Source organism: Saccopteryx bilineata, chromosome 2, assembly GCF_036850765.1.
Source record: "Saccopteryx bilineata isolate mSacBil1 chromosome 2, mSacBil1_pri_phased_curated, whole genome shotgun sequence".
Taxonomy (NCBI): domain Eukaryota; kingdom Metazoa; phylum Chordata; class Mammalia; order Chiroptera; family Emballonuridae; genus Saccopteryx; species Saccopteryx bilineata.
In genome coordinates, this window is record NC_089491.1 from 239,563,830 (window position 1) to 239,582,793 (window position 18,964).

At 44.3% G+C, this 18,964-nt stretch overlaps 1 protein-coding gene across 2 annotated transcripts in view; it reads left to right on the forward strand.

Annotated features, from left to right (window-relative positions):
- Window positions 1-84: 84 nt before the first annotated feature.
- TMEM45B (transmembrane protein 45B) overlaps window positions 85-18,964 on the forward strand; it is a 37,178-nt gene continuing 18,298 nt past the window's right edge. The window contains exon 1 of one of the 2 annotated variants that reach the window (XM_066259735.1): window positions 85-241. The gene's annotated coding sequence lies outside the window, so the exon portion shown is untranslated. Of the gene's footprint in view, window positions 242-14,447; window positions 14,468-18,964 lie in introns of those variants that run through there. The other variant, XM_066259736.1, reaches the window with a different exon arrangement.

Here is an 18,964-nt window from a genome sequence, read left to right on the forward strand (position 1 = left end):
GTCAGGGGCGTGGAGGAAAGTGATGGCTTTGAGAAGGGAGGCACAGCCCGCGAGCAGGTCTGGGAGGAGCGGTCAGAGTGGTCAGGGGCGGGGAGGAGGAGGTCAGAAGCGGTCAAGGGCTGGGAGGGCCGGCTAGAGGCCCGGCCCAGGCGGGTGGGGCGCTCGCACCTGCTTGGTGCCCGCAGAACTTGCTGCCCGCAGAACACGGTGTCAACGGTTCGCTCAGAGGCGCTCAGCACAGGTGAGATGCGCGCTGTGGGCAGGGGCCACGGCCGGGGACGGGGCACGGACGCGGACGGGGCTCGGAGCAGGAGGGGGCTCAGAGCGGGAGGGGGCTCGGAGCGGGAAGGGGCTCAGAGCGGGAGGGGGCTCGGACCGGGTGGGGACTCGGACGCAGAGGAGGCCCCGCCCTCAGGGTCCCAACAACGTCGCCTAGGCGGGAATTGCTGAGGGCTCCCGGCTGGGAAGCCCCCGCGGCGCCCGTGCCCCTCCTATCGGGTCGTCTGGGGCCCTGGAATGAATTTGCTGCATCCCGCGCCAGCTGGGTTGCCCGCGTCGCGCGTATGAAGCCCCTGCTTCCTCCATCGACCCCGAGGATCAGAGAAAACCCGGCGGTGATGGCTCATGTCTAACCCAGAGCCGCTTTCGGTGGGCTCGACGTGACGGTGGGCACCGAACACCCCTCCTGCCCGTCCGCGGGTGCGCCCGTCCACAACTCACCGGCCAGATACTGCCCTGAGGCCAAGGAAGCCTGGAATCTAATAAGAGGCGATGGACTGATAAAGTCTCCCGACCTATTATTCCGCTTCCTCCAATGGGGCAGGGAGTAGAAGCGGATGTCAGGAGCGAAGGGTGAGATGAGCGGTGGTTGGAGAGGTTTACGTGGGACCTAAAAATAGGTTTAGGTGACCCTGTCTGGGTTTAGAGGAGATGCGACCCAGGCCTAGATGTAAGAAACATTTGTGTTTCAGGAAAGGAAACATGTGGCCTCATGAAATAGATCATTTTAAAGTTTAGCCAGGCACCTCTTCCAAAAGCCACAGAAATGGCCATCTCCTCCAGTCTCTTCTACCCTGCCCCTCGGTTTCTACCGCTGCCATCCTCCTCCCTGACCATTTGCCCCAGTGCCCCACCCCTCTGGCTCGTATAGTGGCGTAAGAATTTTACCTGTATTATTTTTACTTTCATTTTAATAAGTAGTATGGCTTAATCACAGTAACTGCGAGGTGGGAGACCAGTCCACTGCAGGCTGAGCTCTTATGACCGAGTGTTTGTCGGCTTAATAGTGACATACTCACTCTCTGTTCCTGGTGTTTCTGGAACAGGTAGGGAGTTGATAGGAAGGTTTTATGGAGTGTATGGTCCTTGGTTTCACAAGGGAAGAGCGCCTGACTTAGGCAGAGTGAGAATGATTGCTGGTTGTGCATTATTTGTTCTTGTACTTTGGGAGCCAAGTGCACAATTTCCTTTTTTAAAGAGCTTTGATTTCCTCCCACTTCTTCTAGGGGAGGTGGAAATAGTACCACCAGTTACTTATCTCGTGTGCATTTTTCCTTATATTCTGTGAGTTCCTCCCTCACCCATCGGGTGGATGTTGGTTGTGATGGCCTACTGAATCTCACGTTCAGCACCAGTTACTCTATTTGGCGTTTTCCCCAATATGTCCTTGGTTGTATCTCTTGCCTAATCTCAGCAAATAGCGCTTTGAGATAGTCGGAATTTGGCAAGGGCTGAGGAGAAAACAGGTAAAGAGAAAGACTTCTGCTTTCTTATCTTCCTACCACCTTGCAAGTTACCACTGGCTGAGCATAACTGGTCAAAGTACAGGTGTTACCTAGGTTGGCTATAATCAAAGGATTATCTCTTTTCCTCAAATGCATCTGCTGGTTGAAATAGATAAGGGCAGTTTTACCATATGGAGAGCCACTCCCATAGCCAAAGTTCCTGTTATTGCAAAACTTTTTATAATTGTGGGTAAGAGAACTAAAGTCACTGCGGTGTCATCAAATAATGACTGCATACATAGCCAGAGTTCACATCTATACTTTTTCTATAGACAGGTCATAAAACAAAAACTAAGTTATTCACAATATGAACAATCACAGGCCACAGGTAAGTGCTGTAATCTTACACTTTATTTGAACTCGGTTTACCATTTAACCGCCCACCCTCTCCCCTAAACCTTTACTAGGGCTAAAAACAAACAGAGATCCTTTGCATTTTAGCTGTTTTTGTTTCTGTCAGTTCTCTTGTGTAAAAATCAAATGGCTCACAAGGGAGAAGGAAACTCAAAAGATCTACCAGCTTTATTTGATGAAGAGTTAACCTGAAGATATCAAAGCACACTCAGGTATTTCCCTTGCAGGATTTAGATATTATAAGCCAGTTTCAATATTGGTAGTCAATTTCCATAAGCAGCACTGTGCGGGAAGAGTCATAGCCTATTTCATAAATAAGGAAATTATACTTAGCGATACTGAGTATCTGGCGTGGCCTTGTCCATCTATTAAGTGGCAGCCAGGACTTGAAGCAGAACTTACTTCTTCTATAACATCACCATGGTGGGGTTTTTTTGGGGTTTTTTTGCATTTTTCTGAAGCTGGAAACAGGGAGAGACAGTCAGACAGACTCCCGCATGCACCCAACCGGGATCCACCCGGCACGCCCACCATGGGGCTACGCTCTGCCCACCAGGGGTCGATGCTCTGCCCATCCTGGGAGTCGCCATGTTGCGACCAGAGCCACTCTAGTGCCTGAGGCAGAGGCCACAGAGCCATCCCCAGCGCCCGGGCCATTCTTGCTCCAATGGAGCCTCGGCTGCGGGAGGGGAAGAGAGAGACAGAGAGGAAGGCGCGGCGGAGGGGTGGAGAAGCAAATGGGCGCTTCTCCTATGTGCCCTGGCCGGGAATCGAACCCGGGTCCTCCGCACGCTAGGCCGACGCTCTACCGCTGAGCCAACCGGCCAGGGCTCACCATGGGTTCTTGTTTGTTTATTTGTTTGTTTATGGTAAGGAGTTGTGATTTTTTTCCCTCAATATTTATTTGCTATATTCTTTGGCTTGAACTCTTAGAATATTAATTTAGATTAATTCTTGTTTTGTGCGTTTCATGCCCATTATTGTTCAGTGTAATCATAAAGATATTTCGGAGCTGAGGACAGCCTTGAAAGTGATCAAGCCCAATCCTTCTGTTTTCCAAAGAAGAAAAGTGGATCAGGAAAAACTAAGCAAGTACCTCATGTTGCTTCCTCAGATCTACTTTGCTGAGGAATTACAGCTGAAAACTAGGTCTCCCAATGTTCAGACTGCTTTTTGTGGCATGTGTTACCCTTGAGGATTTCCTAGAGACATGCACCACCTGGTTTAGTTTGATTGACTCTATTGCTCCAGGGGCCTGTGGACAGCAGACCATAGCCTCCCTGAATCCTGGACTCAAATATCTGAAGAGCCTTCTCCCCATACTCTACCCCATGTTCCATGAGGGAAAGAGCCTTGTTCATCTGGCCCATTGTGTTATTCCTAACACAGTGCCTGTGACACAATTGTGTTCAATATTTATCAAATAATTGCTTCTGGGGTTGGAAGAATAACAGAACACTGTTGTTGGGAAAAGATCAGTTTAGTCATATCTTTAATATTCATAATAAATAATAATTATCTCATTCAATTAAAAATCTAGAAACAAATATAAAGAAATGTTATAAATGATTAATTCTAGGTATTGAATGTTATTGTTTGTAATTCTTTGTATATTAAATTTCTCAAAAGATCAAAAATCTATCAAATAAACATTTGAACAAGTGTGAGATGTCACTATGATTACATTCGGCTACAGTAACAGAAAACCCCACACCAGTGACTTAAATAAGGAGTTTGTTTTTCTCAAATACCTAGCTCTTTGGAGCTGAGGAGTCTAGGGCTGGGACAGGCTCCTTCTGTCTTCCCTCACCGTCATCCTTAGCGGGCAGCCTTCGTCTCGCTGAAAGACGGGCGCCTCTTCTGTGCTTATCATGAGGGCAGAAGGCATGGACCAGCTGAGTCTGCCATTTTTCTTTTCTTATAATAATAAAATCTTTCCTGAAAGCCCCACCTGGTGGACTTCTTACATCTCACTCATATAAGAACTATGTCACATAGCCACTCCTAACTGTAAAGGATCCTGAGAAAATCTAGTGTTTTGTAGTCATGTTAATAAGGAAGGAAAGGAGCGTGGACGTTGATTGGGTAGGCAATGAGCAGAGTCTGCCCTGATATGTTTCGTGAATCATCGACTGACTCTTCATCTTCTACGTACGTTGTTGGGTTATTTTGTTCTTCCGTTTACTAAAAAGCAATAACTAATGCAATGGGTCTTCAAGAGGAACTTTTAAAAATGATAGATTCTGAAACCTACCCTAAGAAGTGCTGATTATGTAGGTTGGGGATGCGTCTGTAAATCTGAATAATAAACTGGCATTCCAGGTGATTGAAATGTAAGTGGTCCCCGGAGCACAGCTTGAAAAGCATGGACTAGGGGGTGCTTTAGCAGAGGCACGTTTTATTCTCAACAGCTTTCCCTATTACTCCTCTTGAGGGTATTCCTTTCTTTTTAAATTTTTTCATTTTGATCAATGTAAAGTCCTAGGTTCTAAGGCAGGGGTCCCCAAACTTTTTACACAGGGGGCCAGTTCACTGTCCTTCAGACCGTTGGAGGGCTGGACTATAAAGAAAACTATGAACAAATCCCTATGCACACTGCACATATCTTATTTTAAAGTAAAGAAAAACAGAATGGGAACAAATACAATATTTTAAATAAAGAACAAGTAAATTTAAATCAACAAACTGACCAGTATTTCAATGGGAACTATGCTCCTCTCACTGACCACCAATGAAAGAGGTGCCCCTTCCGGAAGTGCGGCGGGGGCCGGATAAATGGCCTCAGGGGGCCGCATGCGGCCCGCGGGCCGTAGTTTGGGGACCCCTGTTCTAAGGCCTTTATGGGGTCTATACTGAGCTGCCCCTACAGGCAACTATTTGTAATACTTTGGGCTATGTTTTTCTCACACTTACCACTGTATCCCTAAATAACATGTTACTGGCTATTTCTTTTGCTATTTCAGTTCTAGATAATACCTGTGGACTTCCTACCTGGGAGCAGAATTCTCTATCCCCATTATTCTGTCTCCTATTCACTTCCCTTTCTTGTAAGGTCCCAGTATAGATATATCCTAATTTTTCTTTTTGATAAAGCAATGTTTATTTAGTGCTTACATTATGATGACTATGCAAATATTATTCACAACTGTGCCTTATGATAAACCATGATTCGTACACTTCCTATCTTAGAACCGTTTTTCTGTCCCCTGGAGTTAGTAATTGCTTCGTCTTCTTCAATTGCTTAGTTTTTGGAATACTCATTAATTCTGGTTCAGACTTTGACAGGATGGCAAAATTCCTCTCAATAGAGTTAAACAGCAGGTAGCCAGTTTGATTTTTCTCTCTTGGAAGCCTCTGTGCTCAGCTGCCATTCTCTGGGCCTGGTTATTCTTTTTTTTTTTTTTTTTTTTTTGGAGATGGACCTGGCTATTCTTTAAGCCCCCGCAATACTGGGAGCTCCCTCGCTCGCACCTCTTTTTTTTTTTTTTTTTTCTTTTCTGAAGTTGGAAACGGGGAGGCAGTCAGACAGACTCCCACATGTGCCCGACCGGGATCCACCCGGCATGCCCACCAGGGGGCGCTGCTCTGCCCATCTGGGGCATTGCTCTGTTGGAACCAGAGCCATTCTAGTGCCTGAGGCAGAGGCCATGGAGCCATCCTCAGCACCCAGGCCAACTTTGCTCCAATGGAGCCTTGGCTGCAGGAGGGGAAGAGAGAGACAGAGGAAGGAGAGGGGGAGGAGTGGAGAAGCAGATGGGCGCTTCTCCTGTGTGCCCTGGCTGGGAATCAAATCCGGGACTCCTGCACGCCAGGCCAACGCTCTACCACTGAGCCAACCGGCCAGGGCTGCTCGCACCCTCTTAAGTGCATTGGATTCCTGTTTCTTGGATTGCATGCCTTCTCATTCCTTGGCTTTGCTGGAGCATAGCTTCTGAGAACAGGCACGTGGAGACAGGCAGATTTATCCTGGAATTTATAAAGCTTGTGGGCCCCTGTGAGGGCTGAAATTTCTATCAAGTTGTCAGATGGGGAGGAAAAGCAGTTTGCCATCAAGAAGCTCTTTTGGTAAGTTTTCTAAAGAGATTTTTAAAAGAAAAGGTCCTGAATGTCCATGGTTCCAATTTGTTGTGATTTCTTTTCTCAATCTGAATAAATATTCACTTTCACACCCACATTTGTATTTGATTTTTCCATTGATTTAACAGAGAGAGAGAGAAGCATCAACTCATTGTTCTGCATAGTTGTTCCACTTGGTTGTACACCCAATGTTTACTTCTCGTATATGCCCTGACCAGAGATTAAACCTGTGACCTTGGTGTGCCAGGACAATACTCTGTCCACTGTGCCACCTGGCCAGGGCCCCAATTTTGTATTTGTAATTTCATGAATTTTTTTCTTAAAGAGCCCTTCCAAAATTATAAAAAATTCAGGTGCCACAAGAACTGGTTGCTTTTTAAGGTCTTGCACTTTTTTTTTTTTTTTTTGTATTTTTCTGAAGCTGGAAACGGGGAGAGACAGTCAGACAGACTCCCGCATGCGCCCGACCTGGATCCACCCGGCACGCCCACCAGGGGCGACGCTCTGCCCACCAGGGGGCGTCACTCTGCCGCGACCAGAGCCACTCTAGTGCCTGGGGCAGAGGCCAAGGAGCCAACCCCAGTGCCCGGGCCATCTTTGCTCCAATGGAGCCTTGGCTGCGGGAGGGGAAGAGAGAGACAGAGAGGAAGGAGGGGATGGGGGTGGAGAAGCAAATAGGCGCTTCTCCTATGTGCCCTGGCCGGGAATCGAACCCAGGTTCCCCGCACGCCAGGCCGACACTCTACTGCTGAGCCAACTGGCCAGGGCCAAGGTCTTGCACTTTTAAGATGTCAATTTTCTTCCTTCACACTTGACTGATGGTTTGGCTGAACAGAGGACATTAACTGGAAATAATTTACTCCCAGAATTTTGAAAGTATTGTTCCATTTTCTTCTATCTTCTTAGAGTGCCGTCAAGAAGCTGATGCCATTCTGCTTTCTGATCCCTTGGCTTTTGTTTTAACCTTTGGAAGTTTGTAGGGTTTTCTTTTCTTTATTCATGTTCTGATATCTCATGATGTTTTTTGTTGTTGTTTTTGTGACAAGGACAGAGAGAGACAGAGAGAGGGACAGATAGGGACAGACAGACAGGGAGATAGATGAGAAGCATCAGCTCTTCGTTGCGGCACCTTAGTTGTTCATTGATTGCTTTCTCATATGTGCCTTGACCGAGGGACTACGGGGACTACAGCAGACTGAGTGACCCCTTGCTCAAGCCAGCAACCTGCTCAAACCAGATAAGCCCACGCACAAACTGTTGACCTCGGGGTTCCGAACCTGGGTCCTCCTCATCCTAATCTGATGCTCTATCCACTGCGCCACTGCCTGGTCAGGCTCATGATGTTGTTAGTTGATGATAGATTTTATTTTTATTTATTTCTTATTCTGTCATTGTTCCAGGTACTTTAAAGTCCCTTTCAACTAAAAATCATATTCTGCAGTCTGGGTGGTTTTCTTCTGTTACCTAATTTCTTCTGTTCTGTTTTCCTGAAACTTACATTAATTACTTAGATGGTGGATCTCTAAGTTTCTCATCTTTTCTCTCCCATTTTTAAAATTATCTCTTGTCTTTTAGTTCTAATAAATCTTCTAACCCTTCTATTAAATTTTTACATTTCCACCATTATATGTTTAATTCTCAAAGGCTTTAATTTGGGCTGGGGGCCTTCCAAAGGTTTTGTTTTATAGCATCCTGTTTTTATTTCATGGGTTCAGTATCTTCTCATATTTCTCTCTGAATATTAATTCTGTTTTTCTAAATTTTTCTTCTTCAGCTGCCTACAGTGTCTGTTTATTTTCCAAGTCTCTTTTTCTATTATTTTTGGTTTTGCCTCTTATGTCCGGAGCTTTATTCAAATGTCCATGTTTAAGACTGGTGTACTAAAAAAGAGAGGATGGTGCACGAAAATGTGGGGATGTCTGTTTTTAGAGCGGCAAGCTTTGTTGCAGGGTGATTAGGCAAAGCTTCCTAGTGTAATCAGTTTCTCACTAGAAAGGCCCCTCTCTAGCCATTTATTCCTGTCTGAGAAAAGGCCAGTAATAACTTAGATTTATTTGTTGTAATTAATTTTTTTTGTTTGTTTGTTTTATTTTGTATTTTTCTGAAGCTAGAAATGGGGAGAGACAGTCAGACAGACTCCCGCATGCGCCCGACCAGGATCCACCCGGCACCCCCACCAGGGGGCAACGCTCTGCCCACTAGGGGGCGATGCTCTGCCCATCCGAGGCGTCGCTCTGTTGCGACCAGAGCCACTCTAGCGCCTGGGCAAAGGCCAAGGAGCCATCCCCAGCGCCCGGGCCGTCTTTGCTCCAATGGAGCCCCGGCTGCGGGAGGGGAAGAGAGAGACAGAGAGGAAGGAGAGGGGGAGGGGTGGAGAAGCAGATGGGTGCTTCTCCTGTGTGCCCTGGCCGGGAATCGAACCTGGGACTTCTGCACGCCAGGCCGACGCTCTACCACTGAGCCAACTGGCCAGGACCTGTTGTAATTTGTTTTAAGGCAAGTGAGGAGTAGTCTAGGATTCCAAATCAGAAGTTGGTTCTTGACTCTACCCACTTTGAAGTACCTAGTACTCAGGCGCCCTCTGCGCTGTCGGCAGCGTGGACACCAGCAGAAGCCATCCATGAGAGCTGAGTTCTTTTCTACCAACAAATCAAAAGAGAGATTCTAGGGGAATAAAAGTCCTGTGAACACATGTACACATAACTGTTTTCCAATAACCATTTTCAAATATTCATTACCCACCTGGAATGAAATACCTATTAATCCAGAATAAATAGGGCCTTTGAAGAAGCTCTGTATCATGCCAGCATTTGAGGATGTTAGAAGATTTACTTAAGATGGAAAAGAATATGTCACATAGTATTTTTCTTTAAGAGGCTTTATTGGGAAAATATTTTACTTAAACCACTAGAGAATTTCTTGGTTATAGACTCTGGGAGAGAATTTCTGTCCTTGAAGGTCACTCTCCAAATCCATATCATTTTTCCCTGTGCAGCCTGACATGTGATCGTCAAAGCGTGAAGCAGGCTTGTCTCTCCTTTGGCTGGAGAAGTTTCAGGTCACATGAAGAGACCAGACAATATGGTTACAGGAATGATTTCCGGTTTAGCTTTCAAAGACCTTTTGGCTGGAAAGCCTAGGCATTAGACACTGGATTTTCTACCCACTTCACAGACACCTTCCAAGAAGACTTTCAAACTCCCTGCAGGCTGGGGTTCAGTCTTGTTACCTCTGTTCCTCCATCACCGACAACAGTGCCTGATACAAAATAAGCACTGGATAAATGTTGCTTGAATTAATTGACTCCATTATCCATTTTAAATTAGCCCTTCCTACGTATCGCATACTATATATTTGCTGTTTCTTCTGCATCTTTTTATGTCACTTCCTCTTGGATGACACTCCCTCATTCTCGGAGTTGATGTGTGGAACAGCTGTAAGAAAGCAGACTGGTCTTCAAACTACCAGGACTTCAGGTAGAATTTCCAGTGGTGAAAACTCCACAGATCATTTTATTGAAGATGTAATAATTTCTTAGGTTATCAACAAACACCCTACAGTTAGTCCCACCTTTAACCACAGTTCTGTTTGGAGTCCTTTCCTTCCTCGGGTTCCACGCCGCACCTCTCCTGCCTCCCTCTCTGATCTGGCCCCCACTCTGATCCCGGCCTCTCTTTGTTTTGTTCCATCACTGTTTCTCTGCCTCCTCTCCCCTACCTTTATCTAACATCCGGAATATTTTTGTTTTTTAATTTTTAAATAAAAAGAAAGAGAGAGAGAGAGATCAGTTTGTTCCACTTATTTACACTTTCATTAGTTGATTCTTGTATGTGCCTTGACCAGGGATGGAACCCCCAATCTTGGCGTATCAGGACGATGCTCTAACCCAGGGGTCCCCAAACTTTTTACACAGGGGGCCAGTTCACTGTCCCTCAGACCATTGGAGGGCTGGACTATAAAACTATGAACAAATCCCTATGCACACTGCACATGTCTTATTTTAAAGTAAAATAACAAAACCAGAACGAATACAATATTTAAAATAAAGAACAAGTAAATTTAAATCAACAAACTGACCGTATTTCAATGGGAACTATGCTTCTCTCACTGACCAACAATGAAAGAGGTGCCCCTTATGGAAGTGCAGCGGGGCTGGATAAATGGCCTCAGGGAGCCGCATGCAGCCCGCGGGCCGTAGTTTGGGGACCCCTGCTCTAACCAATTGAGCTACAGGGCCAGGGCTGGAATAAAACACAATGATGCACTAATTTTAAAAGACCTGCCTGCCTATTAGACACCTCTTCACACTTAAACCAAGCCCAGGATGGAAAATCTCTCTTCTGGCTGTTTTTGTGATTGTTTCTATGCTTTGGTTCTCACTGGGTTGTTTATTTTTACATGGAAGGCTCTAGACAAGAGCTAAACTCCAGTGTAAAACAATGATCTGTTTAGTGTTTCTCAAACACTACCACTTACAATAGGAGCACATTGACATTATTTTATCATGGTATATTTTTATATTTATTCTATTATCATTGTTGTTAATCTCTTGCTGTACCCAATTTATAAACTTTATCATAGGATAACACATAGTATATATAGGATTCAGTACCATCTGTAGTTTCAAGAATCCAACATGGGTCCCACAGCATGAACCCAGGCTTGGCTGAGAACAGCCTGGAATACGCTGAAGTCTCTCTTACTGCTACACCAAACACTTATGCCGTCCCAAAATACATCTCTCTCTGTTTTTTTGTTTGTTTGTTTTGTTTTTTTGTGTGTGGTTTTTTACAGAGATGGAGCGAGAGTCAGAGAGGGATAGATAGGGACAGACAGACAGGAATGCAGAGAGATGAGAAGCATCAATCATCAGTTTTTCGTTGTGGCACTTAGTTGTTCATTGATTGCTTTCTCATATGTGCCTTGACCGTGGGCCCTCAGCAGACCGAGTAGCCCCTTGCTCGAGCCAGCAACCTTGGGTCCAAGCTGGTGAGCTTTGCTCAAACCAGATGTGCCTGCACTCAAGCTGGCAACCTCAGAGTCTCAAACCTGGGTCCTCCACATCCCAGTCCAGTGCTTTATCCACTGCGCCACCACCTGGTCAGGCCGTCTCTATCTGTTTTAACATGAAAATCATTTTCCCCAAAATCTTTAGGTGAAATTGATAGTCCAGGATGAAATATCATATAGTGAAGATGGCAAGCATCTCCACGCTGTATACTGTCCTCACCAGGTCTTATGATTCCAGCTATTCTTTTGCTGACCCATACACCAGTCTAAGAGGCACAGTATTAGATGATCTTTTAAGGACTGGACCAGCTTTAAAAATGATTTGTAAAAGAAATGGCACCAACAGCCTGACTAATGACTGGATTTAGGAGATAGTTTCCTCATGATTCAGGATTAAGGCTAAGCTGTACCAGTTCATTTCAGAACAAGAACTATTATTATGACAAGCTTTGTGCTAAGCCATGGGAAGCAAAAGATGAAACAGATAAAGTCTATTTTTGAGGAGCCAATAGTCTAGTGAATAAGATATAAATGTGCGACTTTTAACATGACAAGGTAAATGATAAAAAAAGCAAGATATGTATAAGGCACTATGGCAGCGAAGAGCGGGGCACATAGCCCACTGGAGGTTCACAGACAGCTTTCTAAAGGAGATGGCGGTCACGTATTGAAAACTGAGTCGAGGTGAGTCAGGTGAAGGAAACTGAAAAGGACGCAGCAGGTGGAGAGAATAGCACAAGCGCAGTGTACCCTGCAAGGTCTGTGGCGGGGAAAAGGGAGGTGGGGAGGGAGAGAAGGCAAGGGGAGCCAAGCCCTTTCCAGTTCCGCCTTCCATGGTTTCAGTCACTCATCGTCAACTGCGGCCCAAAGACACTAAATCAAAAGTTCCAGAAATAATTCATACATTTTAAATTGCATGCCATTCTGAGTACCGCGATGAAATCTCACACCACCCCACCCCACCCCACCCCTCCCACCAGGACGTGACTCATCCCTCTGGCAAGAGTGTCCACACTGTATACTGTCCTCACCAGTTAGTCATTGGGAGCCCTCTCAGTTATCAGATCGACTGGCTCAGTATCCTGGTATTTGAGTTCAGGTACCCCTTATATTGTGTATTTAATAATGGCCCCAAAGAGCAAGAGTAGTGATGCTGGCGACTTGGATGTACCAGAGATCAGCCAGGAAGAGCTTCCGTAAGTAAAAAGGGGAGTTGTACAGTACCATAAGATATTTTGAGAGACTACACTGACCTTATTTTATTACATAATGTTTATATTTATTCTATTATTGTTGTTATTAATCTCTTACTTTGCCTAATATACGTACAAACTTTATCATATGATAGGAAAAAACATAGTATATATAGTGTGTCTGTAAAGTCATGGTGCACTTTTGACCGGTCACAGGAAAGCAACAAAAGATAATAGAAATATGAAATCTGCACCAAATAAAAGGAAAACCCTCCCAGTTTCTGTAGGATGATGTGGCAGCATGTGCGCATGCACAGATGATGACGTAACACCATGTATACAGCGGAGCAGCCCACAGCCATGCCAGTCGAGATGTGGACGGTACAGAGGAAAGTTCAGTGTGTTCTGTGGCTCACTAAATTCAAATCTGTGACCAAAGTGCAACATGAATATCTGCACATTTATAACGAAGCACCACCACATAGGAATAACATTACTCGGCAGGATAAGCAGTTGAAGGAAACCGGCAGTTTGGTGGAGAAACCCCGTTCTGGCAGGCCATCAGTCAGTGACAAGTTTGTAGAGGCTATACAGGATAGCTACCTAAGGAGCCCTAAAAAATCTGTGTGCGAGCCCACATTGAACTGTACTGAATAGGTATGAAACTGGGAGAGTTTTCCTTTTATTTGGTGTAGATTTCACATTTCTATCGTCTTTTGTTGCTTTCCTGAGACCGGTCAAAAGTGCACCATAACTTTACGGACACACTGTATAGGGTGCGGTACCATCTGTGGTTTCAGGCATCCACTGGGGGTCTTGGAATATATCCCCTGCAGATCATGGGGGACTACTGTGTATGCAATGCAAAGGGGAGTGGACTACACTGTGTGGTGATTAGTATTTTTTTTTTAAGCGAGAGAGACAGACAGGAAGGGAGAGAGATAAGAAGCATCAACTGGTCATTGTGGCCCCTTAGTTGTTCATTGATGGCTTTCCCATATGTGCCTTGACCCTTTGCTCAAGCCAGTGACCTTGGGCTTCAAGCCAGCAACCCTGAGCTTTAAGCCAGTGACCATGGCGGTCATGTCTATGATCCCACACTCAAGCCAGTGACCCCATGTTCAAGCTGGTGAGCCCACACCAATGAAATATTTTAACATCTGTGGTGGTATAATCAGATTTACATTGTAGGTAGCTGACTCTGGCTGCAGAGTGGAAATATTCATGGGCAACAGGAATTAGATGTATTGCACTCATCCAGGCAAAAGACAATAAGTGCCTAAGTAAAATAATTGTAGGAATAGAAATGAAAGTGAGAACTCCAGAAGATTTGGGGAAGCAAAATAAGCAGAGTTTTTGCCTCGCCTGTGGTGGCGCTGTGGATAGAGCATTGACCTGGAACGCTGAGGTCGTCAGTTCCAAACTCCAGGCTTGTTCGGGCAAGGCACGTATGAAAAGCAAGCAATGAACAAATAAAGTGAAGCAACAAGGAATTGATCCTTTTTTTTTTTTTTTTTTACAGAGAGAGGAATAGATAGGGACAGACAGACAGGAATGGAGAGAGATGAGAAGCATCAATCATCAGTTTTTCATTGCAACACCTTAGTTGTTCATTGATTGCTTTCTCATATGTGCCTTGACCACGGGCCTTCAACAGACTGAGTAACCCCTTGCTCAAGCCAGTGACCTTGGGTCCAAGCTGGTGAGCTTTTTTTTGTTGTTGTTCAAGTCAGATGAGCCCGCGCTCAAGTTGGCAACCTTGGGGTCTCGAACCTGGGTCCTTCCACATCCCAGTCCAATGTTCTATCCACTGCGCCACCGCCTGGTCAGGCCTTAGTTGTTCATTGATTGCTTTCTCATGCGTGCCTTGACCGCAGGCCTTCAGCAGACCGAGTAACCCCTTGCTCGAGCCAGCAACCTTGGGTCCAAGCTGGCCAGCTTTGCTCAAACCAGATGAGCCCGCGCTCAAGTTGGTGACCTCGGGGTCTCAAACCTGGGTCCTCCGCATCCCGGTCTGACACTCTATCCACTACGCCACCGCCTGGTCAGGCAAGTTGATACTTCTTGCTCCACCACCCCTCTCTCCTCTCTCTGTAAAATTAATTAATAAAATCTTGTAAAAAATATAAGCAGAGTTTTTAGTAGAGAAAGAAGGAAAACTACTAAACTTTTTCCCTTGTTGCTTGAAAAACAAGCCAAGCTCTCAGGTTCAGAGATGCCCGTTTCTCTCTAATGTATGCAGAAGGGGAACTGGTAACTACTTCTTTGTTAGTGATATCCATAACCTTAGTGCCATTCTTCCCCACCACGACTGAACTTGCTCTAATTTCTTTTCCTTTTTCATTTATTTCATTTTTGTGATGTGTGAGGTGGAAAGAACAGGTGTTTTAAAAATTATTTTAAGGAGAAAGGAGATGGGGGGGAGAGAAGCATTGATTTGTTGTTCCACTTATTTATGCATTCATTGATTGCTTCTTGTATGTACTTTGACCAGAGATTGAACCCAAACCTTGGCATATTGGTTCAATGTTCTAACCATCTAAGAAGAAAGCTATTTTAGAACTAGGAAATGCCATGGAGTTTACTTCTTCCAAACTACACATTTAACAAACAAAGAAATTAAATTGTGATCCTGACAGGTTATATACCTTGTTCAAGGTCACAGAGTTAGTTCATAACAGAACTTGGACTAGAACCCAAATCTTTTAACTCAAAGGTCAGTGTTCTTTATTAGATCTTGAGAAATAATTAAATTTAGGCAGGATTTGTTCCTTCAGTCTTTAATTCAGGATTCCAGTAAGACTGCCTGATTTCCATGACATTATGAAAGAAGCAATCAAGAAAGGCCCAGCTCAAATGCTAGGCCCCTGTATGACGCTCTCTCAGATTCTCTGGTGAGAATTATTCACTATTCTATTTCCACAGGATCACTATCAGTATATCTCATGACATTCAATGTTTCACAAATATATAGCCCCCTACTAGATTATAAACTTGAGTGTAGGACAATCTCTTATTGGATTTATTATTTCCTCAGCACCCAGCATAGAGTCTCGTATTTAATAGGCTCAGATGGAATTTAAAAAAAAAAAGGCAGGGCCTGACCTGTGTTGGCGCAGTTGATAAAGCATTGACCTGGAACGCTGAGGTCACCAGTTCAAAAGTCTGGTCTTGCCTGGTCAAGGCACATATGGGAATTGATGCTTCTTCTTCCTCCCCCCTTCTCTCTCTCTCTCTCTCTCTCTCTCTCTCTCTCTTTGTCTTCTCTCTAAAATGAATAAATAAAATCTTTAAAAAAGAAAAAAAGAAAGAACTAAGACTACTTTTTACTTAGGAATCAAACTGAACTAGGAGGTAAGTGAGCTGTTGTTCATGGTAATTTTGTTCAATAGCATCATGAACTCTTGCCAAAACAAGGTTCAGACTGTTATTCTGGTCTTACTCCTTCTATTCATGTTGTTCCAAGGACCCGCCTACAGAGAAAATAACCATGGTAGTGGTAGCCATCAAATGTTGAAGAGAGTGATGGTCTCCAGAGTTACTTCAGGCCTGTGGAGCAGGGATACACCTTGCCGGAAGTTCAGAACTAAGCCACAGTCACACCGGCCTCTGGGCAACAGAGGACTTTCAATACCACACCTTGTGCTTCATCTACATTCTATTACTAAGTAGCTCACAGAAGGAAGGGTATTACCCTTGTTATTTACAGAGTAACAGAAAGCTGAGTCAGGCAGGGTTGGTTGTATTCCAAAGTAAACTCAGACCAGAAACCAAGAGTATTTCTGTTGACAAGGACAGATTCAGAAAGTATAAACATCATGTTCTGCAGCAAAATAATATATTCTGCCCATAACCTATTTCCCTACTGACCAAACCACACATCCCAGGATTAGGTAAAGGTTCAACATCGATCCCCAGCCACTTGTGAGGGAGTCAGCTACTGAAAGCAAAGAACAGCGCCTTAGTGTACTCCTCCTAAAAGAAGCCCAGGCTTCTCCCCTATTCATTGTGGGAATAGGTGAAGAGCACCAGAGAAGAAAGGAAAATGACATTTATTAAACCCTTATTCTAATTAGCTGCAGACATTTTCAGTTAACCCTTACAAGATTCCTTTGAAGTGGGAGTCAATGTCCCTGTTTTAGCAGGAGGTGTACTGAGAATCAGAGAGGTTAAGGAATTTGTCGAAGATCTTCCTGATAGAAATGGTAAAACCAGGACTGAGCTTAGGTTTGACACTCCGTAGGTCATGTTCTTTCTATTATGTGACTATATTTCCCCTTAAAGGAGAGTCTAGGAACCCAGTCTCCTTTAGGAAAATCTAAGAAATAGAATGCACCCGAACGAAGATAAAACTTGCCTTACATCTTCTTCAGTTCAGACTTCCTTGGGCCCATTTGTGCGTTGGTTTAAGCCCTTCCCAGAGACTCTTGGACATATAAGACCACAATGTCTGGTTGATTTGACTTTTAATTATACTGTTTTGTTCATTCCCAATCTAAGACAATTTTAAGGTTTAATATATACATTCCACCCACAGCAGAGAATGTTACATGGTCTTCTTGGTAAAGAAGCTAGAAATGTTAGGGTAAAAAGATTAAGCAACACTATCTAGCTCAACTCTGACCAAATGGATGACTGGATGCAACTGCCTCTTCGATTTTGCACGTATCATTTTCTCTGTCTGCACTCCACCCATACTACCTATGTTTACTTATTTTTCAAGGAAGCATCAGTGACACTTCCCTCTATAATCGTTCTCCTATTTCCCTCAAGCTGAATCAGTCCTTCCTTTATTGTTATAGCATGCTGTATACACTCTATTAAAATATTTAATATACATGTCATAATAGTTGAATTACTCTTTCTTCATTACAGTTTGACCTTATTATAAACAAGCCCCTTCTCCTTAAATTGATTTAATCTGTTTTCAAGAGTAGATGCCTCAACAAAGAAAGAGTCGATGCTTCTCATTTCTCTCCCTTCCTGTCTGTCCCTATCTGTCTTTCACTTTTTTATTAAAAAAATAATAAAATAAAAAAAAATAAAAGTAGATGGCTAGTGCCTGACCTGCGGTGGCGCAGTGGGTAAATAGCGTCAACCTGGGACGCTGAGGTTGCCGGTTTGAAACCCCGGGCTTCCCTGGTCAAAGTACATATGGGAGTTGAGGCTTTCTGCTCCTCTCTCCCTTCTCTCTCTCTCTCTCTAAAATGAATAAATAAATTTATATTTTAAAAAAAAGTAGATGGCTAGATAAGGTTGCCCAGACAATTCAGTGTGGGGAAGAATCTTTTCAAAAACTGGCTAGGGGCCCTGGCCAGTTGGCTCAGCGGTAGAGCGTCGGCCTAGCGTGCAGAGGACCCGGGTTCGATTCCCGGCCAGGGCACATAGGAGAAGCGCCCATTTGCTTCTCCACCCCTCCGCCGCGCCTTCCTCTCTGTCTCTCTCTTCCCCTCCCGCAGCCAAGGCTCCATTGGAGCAAAGATGGCCCGGGCGCTGGGGATGGCTCTGTGGCCTCTGCCCCAGGCGCTAGAGTGGCTCTGGTCGCAACATGGCGACACCCAGGAGGGTCGCAACATGGCGACGCCCAGGATGGGCAGAGCATCGCCCCCTGGTGGGCAGAGCATCGCCCCTGGTGGGCGTGTCGGGTGGATCCCGGTCGGGCGCATGCCGGAGTCTGTCTGACTGTCTCTCCTGTTTCCAGCTTCAGAAAAATGCAAAAAAAAAAAAAAAAAAAAACTGGCTAGGATAACTATATACAGTGGTACCTTGAGATACGAATTTAATTAGTTCTGTAACCAAGCTCGTAAGTCAGTCAACTCGTATATCAAACTGCCGATACTGGACCCATGTGCCAACTAGCGGCAGCTTCCCAAATCACAACTCGTATCTCAGAATTTCGCTCAGATCTTGAACAAAAATATGGACCGAGTCACAGCTCATATCTTAAAAAATTCATATGTTGGTCTGTTCGTATCTCAAGGTATCACTGTATGAAAGAATGACGCTGGATCCCCACCTCACACCATATATAAAAGTTAACTAAAATGAATCATAGACATAAATTAAAGGGCTAAAGCTGTAAAACTCTTAGAAGAAAACACAGGAGTAAATCTTCATGACATCGAGTTAAGCAATGGTTTCTTAGATATGACACTGAAAGCACAAACAACAAAAGAAAAAAATAGATAAATCCAACTTCATCAAAATCAAAAGCTTCTGTGCTTCAAAGGACCCAATCAAGCAAGCAAAAAGACAAACCACAGAAAAGGTAGAAAATATTTTCAAGTCATATTATCTGATATGACACTTGTACCAAGAATATATAAAAAATGATTACAATTCAATGATAAAACATAAAAAAATCCAATTTAAAATAGGTAGTGAACTTGAATAGGCATTTCTCCAAAGATATACACATGTCCAGCAAGCACATGAAAAGATATTATACATCACTTAATCATTAGGAATGCAAAACAAAACAAAACAAATGAGATGAACTAAAATAAAAAAGGTAAACGTGTTAACAAGGATTTGGAGATATTAGAA